The following is a 13,449-nucleotide window of genomic DNA, read 5'->3' on the forward strand; positions in this document are numbered from 1 at the left end:
CACCATATTAACTTGCCATTTATTCTAATATTCAAATCACTAAGTAATAAATTGAACTGCTTGGCCACAGACTCTATGGATTTAAGTCATCTGTCTATAAGTCAAGTCAGTTGCCACAAGATGTTTCTATTTTTATTACTCCTCTGAGACACTATAAGCCCTACAATTAGAGACCTACAATGTAAACATAGACACTGATAACTAAAATTCTGGAGGAGGAGGTTATAATGCAATAAATGTTTATATTTTGTACAACTCATTATTTCTGGAATGATGCAAGGAAAAAAGCATTTTTAATTCTTTATTTATTTTAACATGCTTTCTGTCATTTAAAAGCATGAACTTTCTTTGTCAGATGTAAGTTAAACATCCTAGTATCCATATCATTTTTAATTTCATTTTAAAGATTACTACCACATTCCCTATGTAGGCTAGGCTATCCCTGGTATATGGCCCTGTGAAGCCCCTTATGTTTTTTCATGTTTAGCCTTTAGAGTCTAACTCACCAAACTTCATTCTCCTTTTTATCCTGCTACACTGTGAACTGTTCAATTTGTCTGCTTAGGCTGGGAAAGTAATAAATCTGATTTTTCCTAATAGCAATTGCTGTGGAAAGAACTACGAGGACCAGCAGGTGGTAAGTTAAGGCACTAGACTCCCACTTGGCCAATAGCAGTTTGATTCCCAGACTTTGTGGCTTTCTTTCTCACTTTCTCCCTCTCCCCCTGTCTCTCTCTGGTGAGCACACATGCCCGGTAGGAAATTTTAAAAATATAAATAATAATTATTATTTAATTAAATAATTTTAAAAAGAAAGGAACTACAAAAATCTTAGAGTACTTTTAAACAGTTACATGTAATACAACAAATCTTTCTGAAAACAGAGAAGTCATAGTTCTTTCATATCACTAGCCAAATGATTTTTCCTCACCTTTAATATAATCACAGTTATCAAAAACCTCAATGCCCTTATATACGGTCACAACACAAACGACACAAAATCCCTGCAATTATAAAGCTACCTAACCATGGTAGCCTACAGTCTAACTTAGGGGGCCTATCATAGGGTTATCATTTCCTGCCACTGTCTTTTTTGGGGGGATCTACCTGGATTTCTCTCAGGTTCTGGGAAGGAATTTGATATCACATGATTTGCAGTTGAAGCTAGAACTTAAGCAGTATGCTTAGCAACTTTCCTCCTTTAGGATGTAGCATCTTCCTTCCCCTCACTGCAGGCTGATATATAAAGTGTGCAACTAAAACGACAGCAGGACAGCAGTGCAAGTCTGTCACAAAGCTCAAGACAGCAGACGCCTCAGGCAGAAAAGGACTCTACACTCATTTAACTGGCTTTTATGTAGCCATTGGGTGAGTGTTTGCTTTTTGGCATTAAGTCAAAATGACTATTTAGTCCAACTTGAAATAGAAAGCTTCCAGTTATACTCATTCCAGAAAAAAAAAAAAAAAAAGAAAGATTTTTAAAAATGATTTGTCACAAATGAATGAAATATGTTTTCATCTCATTAGAGTTTCTATGGGAAAAAACACATAAAAAATAAACATTACTGATTTTTCCTTCCACCATCCTGCTGGTTCAAAGCACATCTCCCCATGGGTGGAGTTTTTTGGGGGTTTTTTTAATGGTAAAAAAAGAAAGACAAGTGAAAGTAAGGATTGGAACTTGTTCTCTCTTACTCACATCTAATGTCTGAAATCCCTGACAATAACCAAAGAGTGTTTGAAACACTTGGAATGTGGTATCCAGTGAGTTCTACAAAAGATGAACTCTCCCTAAGTAGAGATCAACATTCTATCATTCTACTAAAAAGAATCTCTTTAGTCTATGTACTTCTAAATACATAAAACTAACAAGTTTTTTACTATTTTTGTTGTTGATATTGTTTGGTTTGGGGAGAGATTTTTGTCACAGGACATGTGAACTCACCAGAGAGAGAGAGACAGAGGGAAAGTGACAAATTACTCCCTGAGGGGATGGCCACATTGAAATCTCTTCTCCTCCATTTTCCCCTTGGGATTTTGCTCATGCACACATAGATGTTCAATATGATTCTCAAGTGATCAGGTCCAGGACTTGAACCATGGTCAACCATTTGGGAGTCCAGAGCCTCAACCACCATAACACCTGCTGGTCCCAAGAATTTTTTATTATGCTTGCTAGAAACCCAATATCATTCCAGGCTCTGAGAATGATAAAAAGGAAATAAATAATACAAGGGTACTTCTAAAAGTTTGCGAAAATGGTATTCAAGTATGAGGTTATATTGATGTGAAAAAATTTTGAAATCCATGCACAGTTTTCTCACACTATGCATTTTTCTTCAACTTTTTGAAGATATTTTGTATAGTCACTGGATTTGTGAGTCTTACCATTTGTTGAGGAAACAAAATTTACATATATAAAACCATTATAAGTACAACAAAGAATTTTTAACACATACAGATAATAAACAATGTTCAGGGTACTTACTTTTACTTACAGCCATATTCCCACTTCTCATCACCAATTGTCCTGATTCTGTATAAAAATAAAAATAAAAAGTCCAGGATCTTGACTGCCTAAGACAAAACTGTCCCAGGTGGATATGGAGTAGATCTTGTAGGATAGAGTGGCATTTCTTTTCCTGTATATTTGTATAAGATAGAGTGACCCAAAGAAATATAAGTGTCATATAACATACTGTGTACATTTGAGCTTCAATTATTTATTGAAATAATGGAACAGAAAAAGGATCTGAAGACATGAAATAGAAAGAAACCTGGAAGACCAAAGCAGAAGTTAAAGTAATTCAATAATGAAAGATATTATTTAATAATAAGTAGCACTTATTGATGAGCATAAATGTGTAAGTTGTTTTACGAAGGTTATGCTTAATCTTTGCAAAGATCTTTAGAGTCTGGAATTCTTTACTCACATTAAACTGATGAGGAAACCAAAATTCCAAGGGTTTAAGTGTACTCATCCAAGATTTCACAACTGGGAAACATGGATAAACTAGGAGTCAAGTCAGCCTCATCTAATTATTATACTCACAGGTTTTCTGCTCAGCTGACAGCTTCTCTGAACTCATTTCCCATGGACCTCACATCCCATGAAGTGTGCACACATCTCAAATACAACAAATGGTACAGCTAGAGATAACCCTAGCAAGTATTCATTAGATTCGTGTTAGAGCCAGACACTGCACTAGATGCTGAAGAAACAAAAGTGAACAGCAGAAGCTAGCCCTACTTGTCTCATAGAAACCACCAGCCAAATGATCAGGAGTAGATGGGGAGATAAGAAGAGTATCAGTATCATCTCACATTTCCTACAGGATGGCAAAAGCACTGAGAGGAAGGAGGTTAAGTCACACTAAATAAGGTAAGTTCACAAACAATGTCCAATGTCAAAAAACAAAAGGTACAACAAGAGAAAAAGCAGAATGTAATCATAATAATGACAACAATCAAAATTTATTAAGTGGTACCAAGCATTTGGTATCAAGTACTCCTTCACACACTTAGCGTGCTAATTCATTTAATGTAAAAAGTGTATGAGCCATGTGTAGGCTAAGAGCAGGAAGCTACAAAGTATCAAAAATAATTATCTCCTCAAATCTCCATGCCATTTTTAAACTCAATGAACCACAGGCAAGGATTGATCATGGTGACTGATTAGAAACACCCATCATGACATAACTCTGGGGAGAAAGGTTTAAAAATTTTTAATAAATGCCTACATTTTTAGTAGAGTGAGGGGAGACTGATGAACTGATGTAAAAAGATAGCAGAAGCTTCCAGAGCATTGAATCTCTATTTTAAAAAGTAAGGAGTCAATAATTTGAACTCCTGAGGCTCAAACACCCTCCCTCACTATACAGGAGAAAGCAAAAGGAAATCTCTCTAACACCAAAGTCCATACTCCCACCTCCTATCTCAGATCCCAGCACTCCCCACCTGCAGAACAGCAGCAAAACTGGCATAGAACTAAGACATATTAAAGGGAAGTACACAATATACCACTTTAAAGAAAACATTGGACCTCCTACTCCAACCCCACCCAAAGTTCCAAGAGCATGGTACCATCTTGAGAGCCATCTAGAAGTTGAACTTACATTATAATTGGGACCAGGCAATCGAGCATCTCCAAAGCACCTCTGCAGGAACAGAGGACACAGCACACAGGGCAAGAAATCTTTGTGATGGGGATAAATGTTGTGAACACCCCCAATGATTAAAGCCTAATGTCCTCTCTAACACTGGAGACCAAAAAACTCTGTGTATCCCTGTCACTCTCACCAGAGTGCTCTATATAAGATCATCTTCCCCAATAGAGAATTAGAATCTGGACACTTCCTTTTCTCCAGTGGGCATCAGGAAATAAAAGAGAGATAAATAGAAATAAGAAAACATAAAACAACTAGAAAAAAAAAAACCTAAGATAATGATTATCAATAATAGCATTGAATATAAATAGACTAAATTCCCCAATTAAAAGACTCAGATCTAATGAATATATAGAAATAAATAAATAAATAAATAAATAAATAAATAAATAAATAAATAAATAAATAAAACAAGAGCCTTCTATATTTGCTTACAAGAAACATGCCTCACCGGTAAAGATATACCCAGATTAAAAGTGAAAGGCTTGAAAAAGCCATCTTATACAAATGACAAAGAAAAAAATTGGAGTCAAAAAACGAATATCAGACAAAAGAGACTTCAAGACAAAGTATTATTGAGAGTCTCAACATCCCACACGTGCCACTGGACAGGTCATCTAGATGAAAATAAACAAAAAGACACAAGAGAGAAATGATACCATAATCTAAATGGACCTGACAGACATTTATAGAATGAAACATAAAACTGCCTTGAAACAAATGATTATGAAAATACAACTTACCAAAATGTTTAGGATATAGCGAAAGCAGTGCTAAAGAGAAGTTTACAGTAGTAAGTGTTCACAAGAAAAAAGCATAAAGAACAAATAAATATATTAATGCTGCATCTTAACTGGAAACAAAAAACAAATAACAAAGAAACAAAAGTAATAGAAGAAAATAAATAGTGAAGATTACAACAGAAATAAGTGAATTAGAGAATAAAAGAAAAATACCCAAAAATCAATGAAAAAATAAACTGTTTTTTGAGAATAAATAAAATCAACAAACCATTAGCTAGACTAATAAAAATATAGAAATTATCCATATAAATAAAATCAGAAATGAAAAAAGCAATGTTATCACAGATATCACAGAAATATAAAAGACTAGGAAATATTACAAGCAATTATATGCCAATGAATTGGAAAACCTAGAAGAGATCAACAAATTTCTAGACACATACCATATACCTAAATCAAACCAAAAATAAACAGCCTGAACAGACCAATAACAAGCAATGAGACTGAATCAGCACAAATAATCTCCCAACAAAGAAAACCCTAGGTCTATATGGCTTCACTGCTAAATTCTACACAACCTTTAAAGAATAATTAATACAAATTCTCTTCAAACTATTTCTAAAGATCCAAATGGAAGACCCAAACTCATTTTACAAAGCCAACATCATCTTTATGCCAAAAACATAAGGGGATATAACAAAAATGGTACCTACAGACCAATATCCCTGATGAATATAGATGCAAAAATCCTCAACAAAATATTAGCAAATCAAATCCACATTTAAAAGATTATACACCATGACCAGGGATACAAAGACGGTTTAACAAATGAAAAACACTAAATGTAATACATCACACTAACAAAAGAAAAGACAAATACCACATGATCATATTAATTGAGCTAGAGTACAGTACCACTTCAAGAGTGACACTCTCAACAAAATAGGTATAGAAGGTGCATGATTTTTATCTTTGTTTCTTTTTATTTTACTTTTTTACAGTATATTACATTTCTTTTTCCAAAAGAAATACCATGCATATCAGTCAATACAAAGACTAAAATTTCCATCATCATCATCCAATAGCTTTTCATTTTTTTCCAGATTATTATTATTATTCCAGATTATTATTATTTTTTAAACATTCAATCACTATTTATCATTTTGCTTGTAAAAAGACTTTATCCAACATGAACTACTTCTCAGAGTGGTCTAGTTGAGAATACTATACATGTCATCATCCACAGGTAACAGCCACATATGACAAACCCATAGCTAACTCATTTTGAACAGGGAAAAGCTGAGAGCCAATTCATTTATTATTAGAAGTACATTTTACAACCAGCTCATCTTGTCAGGCCCATACAGGAATTATCTTTTTCCAAGCCTCAGTCAATTCTTGTTGGAATAGAGGTATTGTTAGGTTCAGTTACTTCTCCAGTCTAAACTTGTGCCAGGATAATGTAAGCCCTGTGCTAGTCAGCATTTATGCTAGTCTCTTTAATATTCAAAATGAGATACTAACTTTTCTGCATTTATGCTAGACATACACCACAATGAAAATTAGTAATCTACAACTACACTCAAAAATGTGAATGAATCTCCAATAATATTGAGAGAAAGAAACCAGATATCAGATACATACTGCTTGATTCCTTGTATATAGTTAAAATACAAGCAAAGTTAAAATATACTGTTAGAACTCAGGATAGTGTTTATCTAGGGAAGGTAGACCATGAATGCAAAGGGGGCACAATGGGAGATATAGGGGATATTGGTTAATGTTTTGTTGTGTGATTAACTGAGGGCTAGTTACATGACTGTCTTTACTTTGTGAAAATACATTGACCTTCATATTTATGATTTGTGAACATATGTCTTTTTCTACATCTATGAAATATTTTAGTATAACTTTTTCCACACCAACAGAAGGTGAGAAGGCTGTATAATGAATGTTTCTTTGTTTTCTGCAAAATTATTGCTAATATAAATATTTCTGAACAAGTCCCATGTAATAAATTCTCTTTGAATATGTCGTAAGAAAAAAATGCTTTTATCTTCTGGATTTATTTATGCGTCATTTATTAGGAAACTCAGAACTGACTTTCATACTTCCATACAGTAATTATTCTTAATCAAAGTTTTCCAGCATTTTTAACTCCCCAATCTAATACTCACTTTCCATTCTTTAAACCATTTTAATCTATCATACGCATGTCTATTTAAAAGCTAGGATGGGCAAAATCTTTCTGGAGTTAATAGTGGTTAGAAAAAAAAAACTAGTCAAGTTAGATTAGTGATCAAATGTAGTTTCCAACTGTATGATAAACTTACAGCTATGCATTTTATTTAACTTCATAAATGTTGCCATAATATCGTTAATAACATTAAATCAAAAATCTACATACAACTCATACAAGTAAATAATCCTAATGTTCTAAATGCAAATATTAAAACCAAGAAAAATCCACCATTTAGTCATTACACTACACTGTCTAAGATTAAGCCTATCTCCTCTCCTTAGTAGAGAGGAAAGGAAAGTTACATTATCCTCATCAGGAAAGGTTAACATTTAAAAAAAAAAAAAATAGGAACACAAAAACATCCCCCAGATAAGAGGAAATTTACTATAACAAATAAACATGAATGTGTAGCCCAAAACTCTCATTCTATTAAAAATAAAAACAAATGTAACAACACAAGTGGTGGCAAACCAATAAAGATGCTATTTGATGAGTTTACTATAAACTCCAAATAAAGGAAAATGAGAAAGAACTGATGTGGAGCAAAGATAAGTAAAAACTGAATAGCCTTTGTGTCCCTATTGTTTGTAAAAAGCAAATAAAAGTCAAATTGTGTAACTGTAATGAAAATAAGCAAACATCAAGTATTTGGAAAGAGGTTGTTTCAAAGAAAAAATTCAAATTGACTTTCAACTATTAATAACTTGAGCTTCCCAAAGGGATAGTTTGGTTTTAGGTTGGTGCTGCTGCTGTTGTTGTTATTGTTGTCATAGTTGGTGTTTAAAACATGATGTGACAGACTTTCTCCATTAAGGGGAACAATCTTGTTTCTATTTCCTGTCTTTTCTGGTAAATATCCTACCAAATTCCATTATTGATCTTTTTTATTCCTTTAACTGGGTAAATTAATTCTTTTATTGATCTTTTTTATTCCTTTAACTGGGTAAATTAAACTTCTTTTTTTGTTCTTTTTGTTTTATTTGTTTTTTCTATTTTCTGTTCTCTTACTAAATAATAGTTCTAAAATAATATTAGGTAAACTAATAATATTTATTATCCATTGAGCAATAACCATAGGTCAGACAGTTTTTCTTGCAGATTACATATGATAATTCATCTAATCAGAACAGCCTCATGGGTAGTTGCTATCATAACCTTCATCATAGAGATTAAGAAATTAAGGGACAGAGGATTTAAATTATATCCCAAAGTTATCCAGCTATCATGTTAAAACTCAAATTCGGTATAGTACAAGAATGCCATGCTGTTAATTATTCACCATATGATAAAAAGAGTATGTATAATACAAAAATTCAAAGGTTAGATATATAGAGAAAGACAACTTTACAATGTTGAATAATTTAACTCAGCACTCTCTTATTCCAAATTACCACTATTCACATTACATAAACTATACTAAAGGCAGAAAGAAGCTTTGACAACTATGTTGATGTCTTGGGAAAAAAAATGGGAGAATTTTGCTTTTTAAAGAATACATCACTTAAAAGTTCTTCTAAGAAGTGAATATGGTAAAACTCATATTATAGCGTCATGTTCAACAACAGTTCAAGAAAACTCCTCAACTTTCTTCAGAGACCAACTTATAAAATACCACATTCCTCATGGACAGAACAAAAGCAACAGCATCTTTATTGATAATCAAATGAACAGAGAAATAAAATTATATAAAAACAGGTCAGGGGACAGCCCGTAGCCTACTGGTTAAGAGAGCGGAATCCCATGTGGTTGACTGAGCAGCTGGAGTCCAGGACCTGCTGGCTTAAAAAACATGCCGTGCACATGTGCATGTGTGTTCAAAATCCTAAACGGAAGGAGAAATAGAGAAGGGATTGTGGTGTGACCACTCCCCACTGGGGGAGGGGTGCTCTCTCTCTTTCTATCTATCTATATCTATCTATCTCTCATTCCATCTCTCTCTCTCTCTGGCACCCTGGCATGGTTAAAAAAAAATGGGAGGAGGCGCATGTAGGTGCTCTCTCCCTGAAAGGAGTAAATATAGGCTAGCAGAAGACTGTACTTAATAATACCTCTTCATCACAGTCTGAGCAGCTGCTCTTTGAAATAAACTTGCTAAAGAAGATAGTCAAGTTAACATCTGCTGAACTTCAGGAAGAGATTATATAAAGCCAACAGGAATAATGATGACTCATCCTAGAAAATAAAGGGAACTACAACAAGAGGTGATTGTATATACAAGATACACATGCAAAGACAAATAATGAAAGAAAAACAAAACATTGAAGAATGAGCAATGCATGTTAAAGAGTATTAATAGCTGGGACCAGCAGATTGCAAAATGGTTACATCGCTGGACTCCCACGTAGTCAATCATGGTTCGAGTGCTGGACTCAGTGGCTTAAAATTCATGCCAGGCATGTGTATACATGCTCAAAATCCCAGGAAAAGAATGGAGGCTAGATGATGGAGTGATGGAAGGCAGCTGAATCCCATATGGCTGACTACACGGCGCAAGTACCAGATCCAGTAGCTTGAAAAACACTCTGGACACTTGTGTGTGTGTGTGCCCAAAATCCTGAGAGAACAAAAGAGAAGGGATTGCAGCATTGCCATTCCTCCATACCCCCCTTCCTCCAGGGAGGTGGAGTGTGGGGTGGGGAGGAAGACTGTACTTTCTCTCTTCCTCCCTGTCTCTCTCTGGTGAGTGCACATGCTCTATAGCAAAAAGATAGAAAGACAGAAAACATTTTTTCACAATTTCCATTAATAAAATTAAAGCTAAAATGCTTATAATAGAGTACGAGCATTTTGTAATTCAGATGTATTAATGAAACGAATGGAACTGAGGATAAAGTTTGTGTCCTATCTTCACCGAGCACATGATATCTAAGCATATTACCCAAATACAAGGCATTTATAGGAGTTTATTAATTCTTATTTTTTAATATTTTTTTAAATTCATAATTGAGAGCTTATGTACATGCATATGAGAGACAGAGAAGGCAAAAGAGAGAAGCACCCTTGACAGGATCTCATCATGCCACAATCTCTATCCTCTAATTTCCTAGCTCCTCAGGACATGGGGCATGTGCAAATGCATTTCCAGTGTATTTAAGGTCAACCAGGTCAGGGATCCTAACCAGTGCTTGGCCATGTGGCTTATAGCACTAAATTCCAATACATTACCAACCATCTATCCAGGCTGGACCAAATTCTTCTCTTAATATTTTCCTTTTAGTGTCTCATTACATTGAAGATTAATTACTTGCAGTTGAAGGGGCAGGTGAACACTTATTGATTGCATAGTTAATAGATTTCAAGATATGAAAATTTCCTTTGTATTTGTATCAAGGTCTAAAACAAGGTGCTTGCTGGGAATAAGAGAAAATATTTGTAAAGCATATACATAATATAGGAATATACAGAGTACATAAACAAGTCATACAACTCAACAACAATAAAAAATAAGAGCCTCCATCCAAAGACAGGTGAAGGACTTGAATAGATATTTCTTCCAAGAAGATATACAAATGGCCAATAAACACATGAAAAGATCTTCAACATCATTAATCAAAATCACAATGGGACCCTACTTTATAACTATAGGATTTTTTTTAATTTTTTAATACAGAAAATAACAAATATTGGCAATTTTTGGAGACATTAGAACACTTGTGTATTGCTGGTGGCAATGTAAAATAGTATATCCATTGTAGAAAACAGTCTGATGACTCTTCAAAAAGTTCAGCACAGGGAACCAGCAGTTAGCGTAATGGCTATATCGCTGGACTCCCACGTAGTCGACCGTGGTTCGTGTCCCGGACCCAGAGGCTTAAAACTCATGCTGGGCGCGTGTGCGTGCGTGCCCAAGATCCCAAGAGGAGAATGGAGGAGAAGGGATTGTGGCATGACCATCCCCCCTGGGGGGTGATTTCTCGCTTTCTGTCTCTATGTCTCTCTCTGTCTGTCTGGCGAGCGCACGCGCCCTACAGTGAAAATCTCTCAAAAAAAAAAAAAAAAAAAAGTTCAGCAGAGAATTACCAGATAATCCATCATTTCATTTCATCTTCTAGGTATAGACCAAAAAGAATGAATGCTTGCAAACCAGTGTTCTTAGCAACATAACTGACAGTAGTCGAAAGGTGGAAATAACCCAAATGTTCAACAGATGAATGGATAAACAAAATGTGATACATAAATATGATACACTATTATTCAGTTTTTGATATTTGAATGCATGCTATAATGTGGATAAACTTTGAAAACATTATGCTAAGTGAAATAAGTCAAACACAAGAAGAAAAATATTGGATGATTATACTTACATAAGATCCCTAGAATATGCAAATTCATACAGACAGAAAAATATAATAGAGGTTACCCGAGTAGAGAGGAAGAAGAAAATGAGAAGTTACTGTTTCATGGGAATAGGTCTGATTGAGGTGTACAGGTCTGACTGAGGGGTGCAGATCTGATTGAGGGGTACAGGTCTGATTGAGGGGTGCAGATCTGATTGAAGGATATAGGTCTGATTGAGATGATGAAAATTTCTGTCAATGGACAGTGATAGGTATACAGCAGTATGAACTGTACTTAATGACACTGAATTATACACTTAAAATGGTTAAATAATAAATCTTGTATTATGTATATTTTACCACAATAAAGAAAATAATTTCAAAAGGTGCTGGAATGTAGTTTAGGCTTGGAAAATTTATCTCCTTCAAATTTGTGTTGAAATGAAGACCTCACTTTTTGTTGTACCTTTGAGAGCACATAAGATATATGAAGGATTAATATTAATATTTTAATATTATTTAATAGTGTAGCAGAATAAATAACCATGGACTTTAAATACTTTACATTATTATAAGCTCTATATTTTGTTCAAATAAGTCTCTCGGCTCCACAGGTATTTCACCACCATCAGTTGCAACACATCTTAGCAGATTCCACTTCGAATTGTACAAAATAAGTATGTTCTCAACTTCTTCAAAACATTCTCATCTATAGTTGCTCCACATGAATTGTTTATAATCTAGTACTTCACACTGGGCATTGAATGGGCACTTATTGCAAATAAATCAATTGGGCACTATCAGCAACAGGTATTGGTTCATCAAGAGCCAAAGAAAACAATCCAAAATCATTTTCCTTGCTTTATAATGTCCTGTCAAAAGGTTAATAGCATTAAAAAAGTTGGGCCAACCCATGGCCAGGTGGTAAAAGTAGCCAAATTTCACATGGCCAAATTTACAGTTTGAATCCTGGACCCAGCAGCTTGAAAAACGTGCCAGACACGTGTGCATGCATGCCCCAAATCCACCCCCTTCCAAAAAGAAAATAGAGAAATAGAAACTAAGAGATTGCGAGACCAGTAGATAGCATAATGGTTACGTCACTGGACTCCCATGTAGTCGACCACAGTTCAAGTCCTGGACCAGCAGCTTAAAACTCAAGTCATGTGTGTGTGTGCCCAAAATCCCAAAAGAGAATGGAAGAGAAGTGATTATGCTGTGGCTATCCCCGGGGGTGGTGGTGGGGGATTTCTTTCTCTCTCTCTCTCTCTCTCTCTCTCTCTTGTCTCTCTGTCTCTCTCTCTCTCCAGTAAGCTCACGTACCCTATAGAAAAAAAATCTCTCTCTAAAAAAAAAAAAATAGAAGAAGAAAGAAAGAAAGAAAGAAACTAAGAGATTTCAATGTGACTAAACCCCATTGAGGAGTGCTCTTTCCTGCTCCCTCTCTTTCTGTCTCTCTGTCTCTTTGGTGAATGCATGTGCCCCTGGCAAATTTTTTTAAAAATAATATTAAAGAAGTTATTCTCTAAACACATTTCTTTGGTTGCTATAGTGAAATACAATTAAATTAACTCACTATTGTTAAACAGCTTTACTTGCTTTAGTACAAATGAAATAACCAAAAACTTACTTTGGTTTTAGTCTCATTTTCATTCTTTACTTTTGTAAGTAAATTCTTCTGTGATGAGATGTTCCATCTTAAATTGTCTAATCTTTTTGTCCATCACATTCTTATGAGTTGAAAATATTGTGATAAACACTCATTCTAGCAATGCTGACAAACATGTAGTCTTTTAGCACAGCTATAGCATTACTGAATGAAAAAAAAACACAGTACTTTGCCATCTGATTTAACATAATAAGACATTACTGTGCTTTAGAAGGGTCATATTCAACGTCTACTTCTTTGACTATGTACTGGTAATTAAAATAAATAAATAAACAAAATGCTGCAGTCTGGCAATGTGCATGGCAATTGAAATCTGCCCAAGTTATAACTGTATCACTGCCATTGGTAGTGG

Source organism: Tupaia chinensis, unplaced genomic scaffold (assembly GCF_000334495.1).
Source record: "Tupaia chinensis unplaced genomic scaffold, TupChi_1.0 Scaffold144378_1, whole genome shotgun sequence".
NCBI classification, from domain to species: Eukaryota; Metazoa; Chordata; class Mammalia; order Scandentia; family Tupaiidae; genus Tupaia; species Tupaia belangeri.